Source organism: Echeneis naucrates, chromosome 15 (assembly GCF_900963305.1).
Source record: "Echeneis naucrates chromosome 15, fEcheNa1.1, whole genome shotgun sequence".
NCBI lineage: Eukaryota > Metazoa > Chordata > Actinopteri > Carangiformes > Echeneidae > Echeneis > Echeneis naucrates.
Genome location: NC_042525.1, coordinates 10,744,228 through 10,748,708, shown reverse-complemented (window position 1 = coordinate 10,748,708; position 4,481 = coordinate 10,744,228). Strand labels below are relative to the sequence as shown.

Sequence of the window (4,481 nt, the reverse complement as noted above, 5' to 3'; positions counted from 1 at the left end):
TTTGATTTGTTGTCAATCCACGTCTTGAATCATTTATCACAAGTTTCAAGTTTCAGATGGTGTCGTCACGGTGTGCCAAATGATGATGTCATGGCAGACCTACCAACAGCCAGCAGATGGACGCAGTGAGTCAAATAAAGAGGGCCTGTAAAGGGATGGGTGGTCTCCCCTCAAATGTGTTTGCACTTCCAGTATCTACTTGTGCACTCCACCTACAAGAAGTATGTTAGTTATGGTTATTTCCTGCATTCGTTCTGGTCTCTCTGGGCTTCTTAAGCTTTCGATGTCTTTTAGGTACATTTCAAACTTCAGTCACAGCCACCCAGTTCTTTCTAGTCAACCTGGTATTGCGTACAATTTTGTGTTCCAGCTGTATACTGCCACCTTGACAAATGGTGTCTCCAGCCGTGAGCTTACAGAGTAGTATCATGTAAAGCACCACTCAGCTTTTACACGTTTGTGTTCATGCTTTTCTTAAGTGAAGTTTATGGTCACAACAGCTTTCATCTCAAAAGACTAGATCCTTGTACGTTTCCTATGAGTACAGTCACACGTTAGTGACTGGTAGGGAACAGGGAAGCTGTGTCTCCCAGAAAACCAAACAGAGCAAAAACAAGATTTTTTTTTTTATTTTATTTTTTTTTTTTTATTGACATCATCTTAAATTAGAGCTGTGGATGTTGAGCTAGCAGCTTGTTTCCACTGGATAAAGAAAAAAATCTATTATGTCAGATTTCAAGGTCCTTGAAATGTGGTTTCAATTGTTGTATTCTCTGAAATGCAAAAATTTTTTTTGCTCTTTTTTTTTTTTTTTTTTTTTTTTTTATGCAGAGAATACAGAAAATCTCTGGTGCAAAAACAAAAACCATCGAAACTATGTCATTAATATTAATCTGTCATTCGACAGATTAAGTTTCCTCTTGAAGTCTGAATGCAAGTCTTAGCATTTCATTTTGAAAATCAAAGAGGGACTGCTTTAATTGTGATTACCATAAATTTGGTCAGAGGGAGCCAAGAATTTTGTTGCTGTGAGGCAACAGTGTTGAACACTGTTCCACTGTGCCATCTACCCAGTTCAGCTGCTGTTTAATGATGGTGGTGGTGACAATGCTTTCAATGTTGTAGCAAAGCTGTGTCAACAATTTGTTTTTCTTCTCCTTCCAGCTTCCCAGCCATCTCTGGCGGTGGTGCTCCAGGACCCTTATATCGTAGCTATAGGCCTCAGACAGGTCCCTGCGGCATGAAACACTGTGGTCAGGAGGCTGTTTACTTCTGCAGAGCTTTACAAAAGCCCCACAGGTAGAGTATCTGTCTAGTTTGGACTGATAGACTTTGGTCCTCATGGACAGTAGCAAAAACGCGTATATACTTTACAGTATTTTCTGCTTGACTGTGACATCATTTGAATGTCCAGGCTGTTGATCGTAACATTTTTTCAGTATCTTCCTGACCAGAGGGGATTGGATAAGCAGCGGTTGGGTCCATAAGTTTGTTCACTTACCCAGTCCTGGACAGAAGGCTCTGCTCTGGAGTCTTCCCCCGTTGGCTTGTTAAGGATTTCAATCCACCAGGAACAAAAAGCCTATGGATGTTTTTTTTTTGAGTTAAGTATTTCTTTTTCATTTAGCAGATGATTTGATGGTCTGTCCGGCATCCATCTGTAGTGGTCACTGCCCCTGCAAGCTGTCCACGGATGATGCCTGTCCCCAGCTCAGACAATAACATGGGCGATCAGATCATGTTGCTAGGTGGTTTGCTTACACCTCAGGGGTTTACTGCAGTTGCCTGTGAAAGATTAAGAGATCATTATAATTCTTTGGCTGAAAATAGACGTCTATTTATTTCAAGCTGGCTCCTCGGCCTGCTGGAGAATTTGCTGGCATCCTGGAGAAATGGCACCGGCCGGCCAAACTGAACTCCCACACACTACTACTGTACACAGTCAAATGAGAGATGAAGAGAGAGAGAGGAGCGAGTCTGCGCTCTAAACACCTTCTAGTTTCAGCTGACGACATTAAAAAGGCAAAAGTGATGCGCTGAAGATAGTTCAAAAGGTACTTTTTATGAAAATGATGCAGGTGTGCAGTCTGAGAACAGAAAACGATATTTTCCCGTAATGTCACATGATCTGACTTTTGATATGAGGATTTTGTTTTGCACTGTTATTCCATGCACATATTTATGGTTGGCTACATGTTTTTTTTTTAACTGAGATGTGAAAACACAGGCTCTGCTCTGTTGTCCATTACATGACAACCTGTTTCCCAATCTGGCCCCTCTCTACACTGTTGTGACCATCAACAATCATTTCTCTGAAGAGCATTTCCACTGATTATGTCTCAATATCTGAAAACTCAATTTTATTTTTTATTTTATTCTTTTACAACTACACGGTTGCAGCACAAAAAATCCTTTGCGGCTACAGATTCCTCTCCCCTCCCTCAAGGCCACGAGGTCAAGAGAAACACTGTTCTAATTCAACAGTTCACAAGCCATTCTCTTCTACTCACAGCAGTATTACTATACTTAGTCTGTGAAAATAATGTTACAGTGCAAGTGGAGTTTTGCCTATTAATGGACAACTTGGAAAGTGGATGGTATTAGAAAGAAGGTTTTGGATAATAAACCTGCCTCTGTGTATACAGTAGGCTGCAGACGGTAACCTCATTCCCTCTTTGTGATTACAGTGGTGATGGTTAGTAGATATAAACACATACATACACTTTCATCGACTGATGGATGTCTTTAAAGGATGTATACGTTATTAATTTTAAGATGAATTCAGCCACACATCTTGTATTTGGTGCATGTGTAACAATAAGGCGATGAGATAACTGATAATGATTATTAGCTGAGTCTGCATGTGCAACAACAGATTTTATTTATTTATTTGTGTTTTGCCACTTGAGGGCAGCAGAAACTTGTGAGCATGACATTGACCTGATCACCTTTTAGGTTTATACAGTAAACATTTCACATGTTTACTGTATAAACCTGTATTTATGTTCATCAGGTATGGAAACACAACATCAATTTAGTATTATGTTCATGTAAATATTTCCTTGGAGGAAATACCAGCTTCTTTAGCTGCCTCAACTGTGTTCACCAGCTACTTGCTAACTGTGGCTGTGTCTTGTGCAGGTAGACTTAAAAGCATTTAAACTAGAAGCCTGCAATGCGGAATTACCCACCACAAGCTGAAGTCAGGCAATTAAAACTCTGAAAAACGAAGAGGAAAAAAAAAGACCAACATAGATGATAATCTGAAGTATACAGCAGCTATATTGGTCTACTTTGTTGCAATCAAAGGACTGAAAAATTGATAAATATTTTTACAAGTTCCCACATCTTTTATTGCTAACTACTTTTAGATGAGGAGAGAAACAGCACTATACAGCTGAAGGGCTCTATCACTGAGACTATTTTTATTTCAAGTTTCCTCTCAAGAGATTCGATATTAACAATGCACTTGAGGCCTAGAGTGAATGTGGTGGCTGCTGCTGCTGAAGACACCGACAGCTCTAAAGATTTCATCTCTTGCGCTACCATTAGGGTTGGTGAGATGTAACGTCTCCCGCCCTCCACCATCAGGGCTCCACACACATCTCAAGAGCCATGAAATGACCAGAGCTTAAAGATGTGGTCATGTCTTCTCCTCCTTACTAACCACTGAGTTCATTCTCACTTCAGAGCTCCCTCATCTTACCGCGCTCTGTCATTTGTGCCAACACTCCCTGCAGCCTCTGACCACTTGTGATTGTGTTTCAGTTTGTCCATGGACCCCTGGGGAACTGACCTGGTAAATGGCAGTCATAACAGCCAGAAAGGCAAGGTGTGGATCTTCAGTGGCGTAGGTCACCACCCGGCCGTGCTCATAGAAGCTGTGAGGCTTGAAGTCAAACTCCAGCTCAGACTGTGCTGTTAAAATGGGACACGCTGTGTGACTTTGCTTCCTCTTCTATAGGCTTGGATGGGGCCAAGTTGGAGTAATCCCAGAGACCGGCACACTCTGTGATGTAACAAATCAAAAGTCACATCACAGCGACTGAGGGGACACTCTCATGACTAATGGAAACTGTTTCTGAGCCATCTGTTGAGAGCGTTCACCACCGGTGCTGGCACAGCCGGCCGAATAAACGCAGACATCTTCAGCCGTCTCGCTGCCCTACCTGGATGCATCATCCATGAACAGACACTTTTTTTTTTTATTCTTCAGCTGTAGAGTATTTTATTTTTTTTTGAGAGACTTTGGAAAGCAGCCAAGTGGCTGGCATGCTCGGGTGAGCAGATGGCAAGCTGACTCTCCTCAGGTCTCAGATCCTGTTTGACAAAGTGTCATTTGACCACACGGCTGAACTGCCTGCATCTACTGATCACAGTAACGTGGGTTTAGTTTGTCCTCCTGTTTCAGCAACAATACGAGTCCGTGTCTTCCTTTCAACCTGCTTATGTACTATTCATACTCCATTAGGCGCGTTTCG

General features: G+C 41.8%; 1 long non-coding RNA gene across 1 annotated transcript; it reads right to left on the bottom strand.

Moving 5' to 3' along the window:
- Positions 1–799: 799 nt before the first annotated feature.
- On the bottom strand, positions 800–1,635 carry LOC115055847 (uncharacterized). Its single transcript, XR_003841720.1, has 2 exons — positions 1,502–1,635; positions 800–1,233 (listed from the first exon to the last, which is right to left on the bottom strand). It is a non-coding gene; the product is annotated as an uncharacterized LOC115055847 (long non-coding RNA).
- Between the last annotated feature and the right edge of the window lie 2,846 nt (positions 1,636–4,481).